General features: G+C 48.0%; 1 long non-coding RNA gene across 3 annotated transcripts in view; it reads right to left on the reverse strand.

Moving 5' to 3' along the window:
- Window positions 1-2,648: 2,648 nt before the first annotated feature.
- The window catches only part of LOC102490653 (uncharacterized), an 18,993-nt gene continuing 10,068 nt past the window's right edge, over window positions 2,649-11,573 (reverse strand). For 2 of the 3 annotated variants that reach the window (XR_335653.1, XR_335655.1), the window contains exons 2-3: window positions 5,298-5,519; window positions 2,649-2,831 (exon numbers count right to left, since the gene is read on the reverse strand). This is a non-coding gene — a long non-coding RNA (uncharacterized LOC102490653). Of the gene's footprint in view, window positions 2,832-5,297; window positions 5,520-5,929; window positions 6,183-11,573 lie in introns of those variants that run through there. The other variant, XR_335654.1, reaches the window with a different exon arrangement.

The raw sequence follows: 11,573 nt of genomic DNA on the forward strand, positions 1-11,573 counted from the left end.
CCTTTAGCTTTTTTTTTTTTTTTTTAACAGAGAAATTTTGGCTATAGGGCATGTACACTTGATGGAGAGACAGAAAGACAGAAAACAAGAAACCAAAAGTGGGGATGGCCATGCCGCAATTCCTTCTCATCCATTCTCCTCTTGGGATCTTGAGCATGCCCACGTAAGCACCTGGCATGAGTTTCAAGCCGCCAGGTTCGAGATTCCAATTGTGGTCAACCATGTGGGAGTCCAGCAATATAACCATTACACCCTCTGCTGGTCCTTTCTTTAGTTTTTTAAAAAGAATTATTAAATTTTTTAATTATTATTTTATTTTAAAATAATTATTTAATTTTATTCATTATTATTAGTATTTAATTCATCCAGAGAGTGACAGAGAGAAAGGGAAAGTGTGAAAGCAGGTTGCCAGGTCCAGGACTCAGACTGTGGTCAGTCATGTGGGAGTCCAGTGCCTTAAACAGCATACCACCTGCTGGCCCTATTTATTATTATTTCTTTTTCTTTCTCTCCCTCCCTCTCTCTCTCTCTTTTTTTTAAGAATTATTTTATTTAACTTTATTTATTTATTTATTTTAATTTGGCCAGAGAGCCGGGTGCATGTGCGTGTGTGCCTTAAATCTCTAGAGGAGAATGGAGAAGGGATTGCAGCATGATCATCCTCCCTAGTGAGTGATTTCTCACCTTTTGTCTCTCTGTCTCTCTTTGTCTCTCTGGCAAGCACATTCACCCTTTGGCAAAAATGTCTCTTAAAAAGTAATAAAATAGGGGCCAGCAGGTGGCGTGGTGGTTAAGGGTGCTGGACTCCCATATAGCCAGCTGTGGTTCAAGTCCTGGACCTGGCAGCTTGCTTTCTCGCTTTCCCTCTCTCTCTTTCTCTGTCTCTCTCTGATCGAATTGGAAAATAATAATAATAAATAAAGTTAAATAAAATAATTCTTTTTTTTAAAAGAGATTTTTGCCTTTGAGAGAGACAGAGACAGAGATAGTGAGAGGGAAAGTGAGAAATCACCCCCGGGGGGATGGCGAGGCTGCAATTTCTTCATTCTCCTCCTGGGATCTTGGGTATGCACGCACATACGCTGGGAGTAATTTTCAAGTCACCGGGTTCAGGACTTGGACCATGGTTGGCCATATGGAATCCAGCGACATAACTGCTATGCCATCTGCTAGCCCCTTATTATTATTTCTTAATTTGACCAGAGAGAGACAGAGTGAGTGAGAGAGAGAGAGAGAGAGCAAGCTACATGAAGGGGATGTCCATGCCAGAATCCCTTCTCCTTCCCACTGTTTTCCTCTCAGGATTTTGTGCACACATGGACACACACCCAGCATGTTCTTCAAGCCGTAGGATCTAGGACCCAAACTGCAAACTTGACTATGTTGGGTCTAGTATTGTAACCATCATGCCACCTGCTGACCCTTCTGTTTTGTGTTTGTTATTTGTTTTGATAGTAAACCATCCCGGTGGGATATTTTAGTCTGTTCTCTGTTGCTTAATAACTGAATTCACAGATCAGGTAACCTATAAAGAAGAGAGGTTAGGACCAACAGATAACATGAGTTTAAAGAGGCCGGATCCCACTGTGTGGTTCAAGTCCTGGACCTGGTAACTTGAAAAATCACATCAGGCATGTGTGTGCACCCGAAATCTGGAGAATGGAGAAGGGATTGCAGTTTGGCCATCCCTCCTCAGGGGTGATTTCTCACTTTCCCTCTCTCTGTCTTTCTCTGGGTGAGTGCATGAACCCTGTAGCAAACAAACAAAAAAGAATAAAGTTTTACTTAGCTCATGGTTTTGGAGGTCCAAGGTCAAGAGGTTGTATCTGTTGAGGGTTTTCTTCTTCTTTTTTAACAATTATTTATTTAATTTTATTTATGACCATCATCATTATTATTTAAATTTGCTACAGGGCATGCATGCTCACGAGAGAGTTATCAGAGCGAGAGAGAGGCAGAAGCAAAGTGGGGAAGTAAGCTGCCCGGTCCAGAACTCAAACCATGGTCAGCCATGTGAAGAGTCCAGGGCCTAACCGCCACACCACCTGCTGGCTTCTCTTATTTATTTAATTATTCATTTTTGGAGAGCTTTTGTTTGCTATAGGGCATGTGCACTCACCAGAAAGACAGAGACGGAGAGACAGAAAGCGAGAAATCACCCACCAGGGAGGATGTCCACACTGCAATCCCTTCTCCTCCATTCTCCTCTCAGAAGATCTTGGGCACACACACACACACACACACACACACACACAGACACGCCTGGCGCAAGTTTAAGCCACCGGGTCCGGGCCTCGAACCATGGTCGACTACATGGGAGTCCAGTGACATAGCCATTATGCCAATTGCTGGTCCCAGCTTCTCTTATTTTTTTTTAAAGTTTTTTATTTTTATTACTTTTTTGGGGGGGTTTTGCCACAGGTTACTTGTGCTTGCCAGAGAGAAACAGCAAGAGACAGTGGGAGGAAAGTGGAAAATCACCCCCTGGGGGGATGGCCATACTACAATCTCTTCTCCTTTGTCTTCTCATGATCTTGAGAACCCCTGCACACATGCCCAGCATGATTTTCAAGCTGCCAGATTTGGGATTTGAACTGTAGTCAGCCATGTGGAAGCCCAGCACCTTAACTGCTATGTCATATGCTGGCTCCAAGTTTTGTTTTTTATTGAGAGAGCAAGAGAGGGACAGGGATATCTGACAAGGTCTTCCCGTGCCATGTTCCTCCCTGGCCTTCTTGCCAGCTGAATGACAAGCACCCCAGTGCGTTCAGGTAGATCCACAATCCAAACTCTGGGCCTTTATGGTGACGGTCTTCTTGCTGGAGGGAAGTCTTTGCAGAGAGTCCCAGGGCAGTCCAGGGCATCACATGGCAAGAGGCAAGACCAAGAGGATCCTACTCAGGGCTAGCAGGTGGCATGGTGGCTAAGGTGCTGGATTCTCATGTGGCCAACCACGGTTCGAGTCATGGACCTGGTGGCTTGCTTTCTCACTTTTCCTCTCTCTCTCTGTCTCTCTCTGGTGGGTACATGTGCCCTGTGACAAATTAAAAAAATAATAATGATAAAGGAAATTAATTAATTCTTAAGGGGAAAAATGAGAGCCCCACCTTGATAATCCTAAACCTAATCACCTCCCAAATAACCCACCTCTTGATAAATCTCCCCCTTCTTAATATTGTCAAGTGAATTTTGGGGAGATACATTCAAACCATAGCAGGGTATGAGGTGATATTTCATTGAAATATTTTTAAAAATTAATTATTTTTTATTATTTAACTTTTTAAATTTTAATTTGACCAAGGAGAGATAGAGTGAGAGAGAGAAGGAAAGTGAGAAAGCAAGCTGCCAGGTCCAGGACTCAAACCATGGTCGGCCATGTGGGAGTACCAGCACTCTTAACCACCATGTCACCTGTTGGCCCCATCATTGTAGTTTTGATTTGCATTTCCCTAATGGTAGGATACACATTTTTTCTAATAATTATTTTATTTAACTTTATTTATTTATTTATTTACTTATTTTAACTTGACCAGAAAGGGACAGAACAAGTGAATGAGAGAAAGATAGAGAGGGAAAGTGAGAAAGCAAGCTACCAGGTCTGGGACTCGAACCGTGGTTGACCATTAGGAGTCCAGCACCCTTAACCACCATGCCACCTGCTGGTCCCCACATTAAAAAATATTTATTTATCATTATCATTATTATTATTTAATTTGATGAGAGAGAGAGGGAAAGTGAGAAAGCAAGCCACCTGGTCTAGGACTTGAACCATGGTTCGTCATGTATGAATGTAGCACCTTAACCACCATGCCACCTGCGGGCCCCCCCCCCCCCCCTTTTTTTTTTTTGGAGAGATTTTCACTGTAGGGCGCCTGCGCTCGCCAGACAGACAGAGAGAGACATAGAGACAGAAAGCGAGAAATCACCCCCCAGGGGGGATGGTCACGCCGCAATCCCTTCTCCTCCATTCTCCTCTCAGGATCTTGGGCACGCACGCACACGCACCTGGCGTGAGTTTTAAGCCACCGGGTCCGGGACCCGAACCGCGGTCGACTACGTGGGAGTCCAGCGACATAGCCATTACGCTAACTGCTGGTTCCCCCCTCCCCTTTTTTTTAAAGATCACCTAGGGGTAGGGTGTGATTTTTGCTATAGAGAGACAAAGAGACATAAAGTGAGAAATCATCACCTAGGGGCGATGGCCACACCACAATCCCTTCTCTTCCAGTCTCCTCTTGAGATTTTGGGCATACCTGCACGCATGCCTCACATGTTTTAAGCTACCGCGTCTAGGACTCAAACCATGGTCAACTACGTAGGAGTCCAGTGACATAACAATTACCCCATCTGCTGGTCCCTGGGATACACATTTTGAAATAAATACATTTTGGGGACCAGCAGTTGGCATAATGGCTATGTTGCTGGATTCCCATGTAGTCGACCGCAGTTAGAGTCCTGGACCTGGCAGCTTAAACTCACGCCGGGTCCGTGTGCATGCATGCCCAAGATCCCGAGAGGAGAATGGAGGAGAAGGGATTGTGGTGTGGACATCCCCCCCGGGGTGATTTCTCGCTTTCTGTCTCTCTATCTCTGTCTTTCTGGCGAGCGCAGGCACAATATAGCAAAAACCTTTCCAAAAAAAGAAAGAAAGAAACCCTACATTTTGGGAGAATGGAGGCTGGGGAGCCTCTTAGCTTCAGTGGTCTGGGAGGACTCTTTGAGGAGGTGGTATATGAATGGAGTCCTGAAAGAAGCGACTTGGAGGAAGGCTGTTTCAGCCAGAGGGGACAGTGAGTGCACAGACCTGAGGGTGTGAAGCACTGCATATTGTGTTAGAGAAATAGTGAAGAATGGGCAAGGGGGTGGTGACGGGAGAGGTGGACAGGGCTGGGTGATGCAGGGCTTCAGGCCACGGAAGGACATTTGTCCTTGCAATTTATAGTCAGCACTGGCTTTCCCGGGTCCTCAGGAGACAGAAGGATGATGGTGGGAGAGCAGGCTGATTGGGCAGTGATGTCACGTTGTGTAGGTACAGGAGGCTGCTGCTTTAAGGTGTGCTGTGTGCGGGCATGCACGAGGGGGCACGGAGTGTGCATCTAGATACCCTCAGCAGCTCCGGATCCTAATGCCAGCTCTCAGGAACGTGTGCACAATGCCACGGGCCTCCCCAATCAGTGTGGCTCTCTCCCTCTGGCCACAGTCTGGGACCAGTGAGAAGGATCCGGAACCATTCTTGGGGGGTTGAGGGTGTTGAGAATGACAGCCAAGATTTTAAAGGTTTGGCGACAAGGGCTTACCGACTCCAGACCAGGATAGACTCCATGTCTCACTTTGCAAGGTTAATTGAGCACGAGCGGAGGTGGTGAGGACGAACACTGCATTACCAGAAAGGGCCGCACGGGGGCAGGCAGGGACGCGAGCCGCGTAGAGGAGAGCGGGGAGGAGGGCGGAGCTGACACAGCCTCTGCAGGTCTCGGGGCGCCCACTGGAGGGACTCAGTGATTTGGCAGTTTCTGTGACTGTGTGGGAGAGAAAGAGAGGGAAGAAAATGAACGTGAGCTCATCACCATCCCAGTGGCGTCTCCTTTCGTCCTCACAGCAGCATCCTCCCAGGCCCAGAGAAGTGGAGCCACTTGCCCAAGATCGCTCAGTTCCGAGTGGGACCAGGCCGGCTGACCTCAGCCTGTGCGCTAAACGCCGAGCTCATCTGCAAGGGAGTGCGAGTTCGCTCCTCTGTCTCCCGGCCTCACCTCTGGCCTCACCTCTCCCGCACCACTCTCTGCCTCAAGGGAGAGCACTCCTGCCCCCTTGGGCAGAGTCAGGACAGCCTAGGGAGGGAGACTGGGACGTGATACCCCTTCCTCAGGCCCTGGGCGGAGGAGCGGTTCCCTGATGCTAGGAGTGCTCAGATGCTGGGAGCCCCCCTCACCATGGTGACAACATGGCATGACGTCGGCATAATAACATCCAGCTTCCTTCCTGACTTCCTGCAGCTGAGGGCTGGGAAGCGGGGGTCTCCTGGAGCCTGGCCGAACCTCTGGCCCGCTCTGGGGCTCCTATCACTTCTGCTGAATCTTTTCTGAGCATCAGGTCCAAGTGCCAAGGACTGAACATCCGGGATACCACACAGGCCCGCCTATAAAAGCCCAGCACTCTCCTTCCTCCAAGTTGCCAGCCCTGAAGAAAAAAGCCTGGACGCAGGACCAGCAGTTGGCGTAATGGCCATGTTGTGGACTCCCATGTAGTTGACCACGGTTCGAGTCCCAAACCTGGTGGCTTAAACATGCCGGGAGCGTGTGCGTGCGTGCCCAAGATCCCGAGGAGAAGGGATTGTGGCGTGGTCATCCCCCCCGGGAGGGGGGTGATTTCTCGCTTTCTGTCTCTCTGTCTCTGTCTCTCTGGCGAGCGCACGCACCCTATAACAAAAACCTCTCAAAAAAAACAAAATAAAAAAACAAAACCTGGATGGTTTCAGTCGAGGCCATTGAACAGAGGGTCAGACTGAGGTCCAGAGAGGAGCAGGAGTTGGCCAGAATTATGCGCGTGAGCCCTACTTGCTTTTGCCCAGAAAGATCTGGATGACCCCAGAAAAGGGAATCTGTAAGATCTATACCCACAGGTTGGAGTTTAGGGGCCAGGACGATCTTCTGGCTTCTTCCTCTAGAAAGTCCTCCCTGATCATCCCTTCTACCACCGATGTCAGAAATGGCCTCACAGCTCCCTGGGCACTTACTGTTGGTCAGAGAGGCTAGAACCTCATTCTGAGCTTTTTAAAGGGACCCCAGAGATCCTCAGTCCATTCTCCTGCCTACCCTAGAAATCCGCTCCCCAACCCTCTTGATGGCAGGCTTGCACACCTCGTGGGATGGGGAGCTCGCTGGCCTATAGGGCAGCCTGTTCCGATGTAGGACAGCATCTTCTGTGGAGGCCAAGCTGGCCTTCTCATGTCCAACTGTCAGAACCAGGTCACCCTGTGGAGCACTGAGCAAGTGGCTCTGTCTGCCGTGTGCGAGCACCAGCTGACTAAAGAGAGGTCTGTGTCCCCATCCCGTCCCTGTGCCAGCCTTCCCTCCAGCCCCCCATAGTAACCTTTCCAACCTCACCTGGCAGCTCTCCACTGGGCGTACTCTAATGCAATGATCCCTTTCGTGGCGATTATTTGCTCAATACTCAAGAAAAAAATTATTAAAAATTTTTTTTGACAGAGAGTGCATACTTACCAGAGAGAGACAGGGTTTAGGGCAGCAAGAAAGCATCCCTCGTGGGAAATGGACATGCCACAATCCCTTCTCTCTCTCTTCCTCCTCTTGGGATTTTTGAGCACTTACACACATGAACGTGCATCCACATGTCTTTCAAGCTCTAGGTCTGGGACTTGAACTGTGTAGTTGGCATGTGGGATCCAGCTGCCTTAACCATCAGGCCACAGGCTAGCCCTCCCCTTTTAAAAATTTGTCAGAGGATATGTGTGCTCACCAGAGAGATACAGAGACAGAGAGAGAGGAAGAGGTAGAGAGCACCCCCAATGGGATGTGGTCACACTGCAATTTCTTCCCCTCCACTTCTCCATTTCTCCACGTTTTTGGCATCCCGTGCACACATGCACAAACTCACACGTTCCTCAAGCTGCCAGAGCCAAGACTTGAACCATGTGGTTGACCACGTGGGATCTGGCTCCCTTAGCCAGCAGGTCTTGGAGTCAGCCCCATTCTATGTATTTGTTAATAAGGAAGTTAGAAAATAGAAGGAAAATTATCCCCAATTCTACCACCGAATGACAATTCCTTTTATCTCCTTGGAGTCCATTCTCCTGAACTGACACCAATACATGTGTTAATAGTGTGAGACGTAGGGCCAGCAGGTGGCGTAGTGGTTAAGATGCTGGGCTCCTACATGTTCGACTGCAGTTCAAGATCCAGACCAGTGACTTGGAACTCATGCTGGGCACATGTGCGTGCGTGCCCAAAATCCCAAGAAGGGAATGGAGGAGAAGGGATTGTGGTGTGGCTATCCCTTCTGGGGGTGATTTCTAGTTTTCTGTCTGTCTTTCTGATGATCACACGTGCCCTATAGCCAGAATCTACATAAACAAACAAACAAACAAACAAACAAACAAACAAACAAATAAATAAAGTGAGAAGCAGAGCCAGCATGCAGTATGGTGGTTAAGGTGCTGGATTCCCATATGATCAACTGTGGTTTGAGTCCCAGGCCAGGCGGCTTGAAAATCACAAGTAAATAAAATAAATAAATGTTAAAAAAATTAATAATGCGGGGCTGGTGGATGGTGTGGTGGTTAAGGTGCTGGATTCCCATATGATCAACTGTGGTTTGAGTCCCAGGCCAGGCGGCTTGAAAATCACAAGTAAATAAAATAAATAAATGTTAAAAAAATTAATAATGTGAGATGCAAAAGCAATTTTTCTTTTTAAATTTTAGCTATAGGATGCATGTATTCATCAGAGACAGAGAGGGTAAGAGAGTGAGGGAAAGTGAGAAATCACTCCCTGAGGGGGATAGCCATGCAGCAATCCTTTCTCCTCCATTTTCCTCTCAGGATTTTGGGTATGCACAAAATTGTTCCTGGAGTGTTTTCCAGGCTGCCAGGTCTGAAACTTGACTGTGCATTCAGCTATGTGGGATCCAGCTGCCTTAACCACTTCAGCTTCTGGCTGGCCCCATAAGGTTATTTCGAAGCTGGCGAAAGTAAAAAATCACCTCCACAGTGGAGATGGCCACGCCACAATCCCTTCTCCATTTTCCTCTTGGGATTTTGGGCACGCAGGCACATGTGCCCAGTGTGATTTTCAAGCTACTGAGTCTGGGACTCGAACTGCACAATCGGCCATGTGGGATCCAGTGCTTTAACTTCCATGACACCTGTTGGCCCCGTTTCTTTCTTTTTTTTTTTTCCCCAAAGTTTTAATGTATTTCTTCCATGAGAGAGACACACACAGAGTCAGAGATAACACCCCCCCCCCAAAAAAAAAGATCTTGATGTCACGATTTACCCTAGCCTCAGCCCTGGATTATGGATGTGTGTGTACCCAGAGTGCTCAGGGAGGTCTCCAGCTGCAAACCTGCAACCCTCCCATGAGGGTCAGCCTCGTGGAGTCCTGCATTACCACCGCGCCATCATCTGGCCCCAATTCGTTCCTTTTTATTGTTGAGTAGGATTCCATCGAGTGGAGGTATAATAGTTTGTGAATCCATTTGCCTCCTGATGGCACCAGAGCTGGTTCCAGTTGGGGCCAGTATAAATAAAGCTGCTTTGAACATTCTTGTGTAAGTCTTCGTGTGAACATATGTTTTCATTTTTCTTGGGTACTTACATGTGGAATTGCAGGATCATAGGGTAGGTGTATGTTTTGTAAGAAACCACTTGACCTCAGGGCCAGCAGGTGGCATGGTGGTTAAGGCACTGGACTCCCAGATGGCGAAACCACAGTTCAAATCCCAGACCTGGACACTTTCTTTCTTTCTCTCTCTCTGTCTCTCTTTGGTGAGCACACATGTCCTATAACAAATTAAAAAAATAAAATTACATAAATCATTCTTTTTTTAAAATTTAATTTTATTTATTCATTCATTTATTTTAATTTGACCAGAGAGAAGCAGAGAGAGAAAAAGAGAGAGAGAGGGAAAGTGAGAAAGCAAGCCACCAGGTCCGGGACTCAAACCGTGGTTGGCCATATGGGAGTGTCCAGTGCCTTAACCACCATGCCATCTGCTGGTCTCCACATAAATAATTCTTAAAAAAAAGAAAAAAAGGGAACCAGCAGTTAGCATAATGGCTATGTCGCTGGAATCCCACGTAGTCGACCGCAGTTCGTGTCCCGGACCCGGTGGCTTAAAACTCACACCGGGCGCGTGTGCGTGCGTGCCCAAGATCCCAAAAGGAGAATGGAGGAGAAGGGATTGCGGCATGACCATCCCCCCTGGGGGGTGATTTCTCACTTTCTGTCTCTATGTCTCTTTCTGTCTGTCTGGCGAGCACACGTGCCCTATAGCGAAAACCTCTCCCTCGCCCCCCCCCAAAAAAAAAAAGAAAAATGACTTGACTTCCTTACACAGTAGTTGTAGTGTTGTATACTCCTATCAACTAAGGATGACTTCTATTGCTGAGTTCTCAGGTCAGAACCCAGTGGGGTGGTCACCTCCTTGGTTCTGGACATGACTCCTTGGTGAATACCCTGAAGGTCGTAATAATGGGGTCGGCTGCAGTTGTCCTGGCACTGAGCTGGGCACCTCAGGCTGCTGCTTGTGGACAGATGAATGGATGAATGCCAGCCAGCTCTCTCTGACCCTGAACTTGTGTAATCGCTTTGTTGGAACCTAAAGGTCAACTTTCCATTTGTCCTCATTAAATTACGTCTTGTTAGTTCTGAGTTAACCCTCCAGCCTTGCTAATGATGAGAGTAGCAAACTCACAAACGTGTCCCGTGTGCCAGACACTGAGCTAACTCATTCAGGCTTCAGACGACCTTGTCAGAGAGCCACTATTACCCCCATTTCAGAGAGGAGGAAAGTGAGGTGCTAAAATGCTAAGTGATTTGCTCTAGTTGACCTGGTCATAAATGTCAGAGCCAGGATTAGAACTCAGGTAGTGGAGCCATCAGATGGCATAGTCGTTATGTTGTTGGACTCCCACATGGCCAACCATGGTTCGAGTCCAGGACCTGGTGGCTTCAAAATCACGCTGGGTGTGTGTATATCTGTGCCTAAGATCCTGGGAGGAGAATGGGGAAGGGATTGTGGCATGGCCATCCCCCTGGGGGATGATCTCTCACTTTCCCTCTCATAGTCTCTGTCTCTTCAGCCAGTAGAAGCATGCTAAGGTTTAAATCTTTTTTTTTTTTTTAAATAAAAAACGAACTTAGATAATTCGGATTCAGATTGTACAGTCTTACCCATTCACTCCATCTTCCCATCTCTGAATATACGTTGACTATGCCTCCAGGCCTTCATCCAGATTGGTTACTGGTTAAAATAAAAACGAAACCAAAAAGTCTACGGACCAGACAAGCCCAGGGCCAAGGACGGAGTCTGGCGACATGCTTCCGAAGATCTCCTTTCAAAGGGCCTTAATCCATTTGTCCGTGACTCTTGACAGTGATGACTTGGATAGCAGGACAGGGATCCAGCTGTGGCTCGTCCCCGTCATCACAGGACAGCACTTACCAGCTGTCTCCCCACTCTCCACGTGAGCAACCTGTCTGTCAGCACTGCTGCCCAGATTGACCCACCAGTGGCCTGAGGAACAAAGGAGCAGCAGGGGACTGGGACAGCACGCCTCTGAGCCTACCCGTGGCTCCCAGTGGCCTTTCCTGCTTGGCCCCTAATTCTTGGACCAGTATCTAGCCTGTAATTCTAGGTGCCCATGCCTGAGTATTATTTGAAAAAAAAAAGCGAGACAGATGAAGCACCCTCCTCCAATGCTGCGATCCGTACCGAGCCTTCAGCTGACCCTCAGTTATAGGCACGTGCGTGCCCAGTGTACTCAGGGAGGTCTCTGGACTTGAACTGAGGACCTTCCCTTATGGGCCAGCCTCATAGAGCATTGCATTTTCCTG

The sequence above is a fragment of the Tupaia chinensis genome, unplaced genomic scaffold, assembly GCF_000334495.1.
Source record: "Tupaia chinensis unplaced genomic scaffold, TupChi_1.0 Scaffold000484_1, whole genome shotgun sequence".
Taxonomy (NCBI): Eukaryota; Metazoa; Chordata; class Mammalia; order Scandentia; family Tupaiidae; genus Tupaia; species Tupaia belangeri.